The sequence below is a fragment of the Mandrillus leucophaeus genome, unplaced genomic scaffold, assembly GCF_000951045.1.
Source record: "Mandrillus leucophaeus isolate KB7577 unplaced genomic scaffold, Mleu.le_1.0 Scaffold151, whole genome shotgun sequence".
Taxonomy (NCBI): Eukaryota; Metazoa; Chordata; class Mammalia; order Primates; family Cercopithecidae; genus Mandrillus; species Mandrillus leucophaeus.
Genome location: NW_012101488.1, coordinates 2076442 through 2078800, shown reverse-complemented (window position 1 = coordinate 2078800; position 2359 = coordinate 2076442). Strand labels below are relative to the sequence as shown.

The 2359-nt window shown below is 37.1% G+C and overlaps 1 protein-coding gene across 1 annotated transcript in view; it reads right to left on the bottom strand.

Moving 5' to 3' along the window:
• LOC105535901 overlaps positions 1–2359 on the bottom strand; it is a 26247-nt gene that overhangs the window by 16990 nt on the left and 6898 nt on the right. The window lies entirely within an intron of this gene.

Below are 2359 nucleotides of genomic sequence, written 5' to 3'. Positions count from 1 at the left end.
CTGGCAACACTCTGTCTTGGCAAAAGGGCTAGACATTAAGCAGCCTATAGAATGATTTATGCATTGTGCTGTAGGCCTATTAAAAAGAATAGAGCGATCAATTAACAATTAGAGGGTCTAACAGATGCAAGTGATACCAACAAAGGCAGATGAGCCAGAAGCTTCACAGAAACATCAGGGAAAGAATAGTCAGAAAGAATGAGTTCGTGTCCTTTGCAGGAACATGGATGAAGCTGGAAACCATCATCCTCAGCAAACTAACACAGGAACAGAAAACCAAACCACATGTTATTATTCATAAGTGGGAGCTGAACAGTGAGAACACATGGACACAGGGAGGGGAACATCACACCCCGGGGCCTGTCAGGAGCTAGGGGGAAAGGGGAGGGAGCACAGTAGGACAAATACCTAATGCAAGAGGGCTTAAAACCTAGATGACGGGTTGATAGGTGCAGCAAACCACCATGGCACATGTATACCTATGTAACAAACCTGCACGTTCAGCACATGTATCCCAGAACTTAAAGTAAAAAAAAAAATACACACACACACACACACACACACACACACATATATATAAAATTTGTAATAAAAAGGTAAGAGCTACCCAAAAAAAAAAAGAACCCAGCTAAAACCATAATTATCTAGAGTAGTTAGCGATCCAGCACTCATGCCCAAGGCTGCAACCTCTGGAGGGCACTAATAAACCAGAATTATGTAATTATATAAGCAATTATATAATTTGTAACTCCTTATAAAAACAGTATAATTGCTTATTTCTTATCCTTTCTTCTCTTAACTGGTCTTAAAAGTAATGGCATAAAACAATATGTACATAATTGTATTGCTGGGAAAAATAAAGAATCTGATTTTAAAATGGGCCGAAGATCTGAATACCTATTTCTCAAAAGAAGACATACAAACACTCAAGTACATGAAAAAAGTATATGAAAAAATGTTCAACATTACTTACATTAGGGAAATGCAAATCAAAACCACAATAAAATACCTCATCTCAGTTAAAATGGCTTTTATTAAAAAGACAAGAAATAACAGATGCTGGCAAGGATGCAGAGAATGAGGAATATCCACACACGAGAAATGCCCATCCAGGCCCAGATGGTGAATTTTACAAAACAATTAAAGAAGACTTAATACCAGTCATTCACAAACTTTTCAAAAAAAGCAAGCACAACTTTCCAATCTGTTCTGAGGCCTGTATTACCCTGATACCAAAATCAGACAAAGACATCACAAGGAAAAAAAACTACAGACCAACATCTCTTACGAATATAAGTTCAAAAATCCTCAACAAAATGTAGCAACCCAAATCCAGCAGCATATATAAAGAATGATACACCATGACCAAGTGGATTTATCCCAGGGATGCAAAGTTGGCTCAACATATGAAAATCAATTAATATAATACACCATCTTACTAGACTATAGGGGGAAGACACGTAATTCTCTCAAATGATACTGGAAGAGCATTTGACAAAATCTACACTCTTTCATGATAAAATACAAAGAACAAACTAGGAATAGAAGAGTTTCCTCAACTTGTTAAAGAGCATCTATAATAAATTCATAGCTAACATCATACTTAATTGTGAAAGATTGAATCCCCCCCCTCGATATCAGGGACAAGACAAGTATATCCGCTCTTACCACTCTATCCAACATAGCACTGGCGGTTCAAGCCAGGAAAGTTAGGCAAGAAGAGAAAATGAATTTAGACTGAGAAAGATAAAGTAAAATGATTTCTATTTGCAAATGACATGATTTTGTATGTTAAAAATCCTAAGGACCAGGCACAGTGGCTCACTCCTGTAATCCCAGCATTTTGGGAGACCAAGTGGGGAGGATCACTTGAGGTCAGAAGTTTGAAACCAGCTTGGTCAACACAGCGAGATCCCGTCTTTATAAAAATAAAAGCATAAAAAAGTAGCCAGGGATGGTGGCACACGCCTGTAATTCTAACTGCTCAGGAAGCTGAGGCAGGAGGATCACTTGAGCCCAGGAGTTCAAAGCCGCATTGAGCTATGATCATGCCGCTGCACGCCAGCCTGCGTGATAGAGTGAGATTCTGTTTCAAAAAAGAAAAAGAAAAAAAGAAAAAAAAAACCTAAGGAAGCTACTAAGACCTAAAGACTAATAGAAAAATTCAACAGGGTTGTAAGATACAAGAGATCAACATGTAAAAAGCAATTGTATATACTAGTAAAAAAACCATCTAAACATGAAATTAAGAAAATAATTCCACATACAATAGTACCAAAGAGAATAAAATACTTATGAATAAATTGAACAGAAGAGGTGCAAGATTTGTGCACTAAAATAACAAAACATTGTTGAAAAG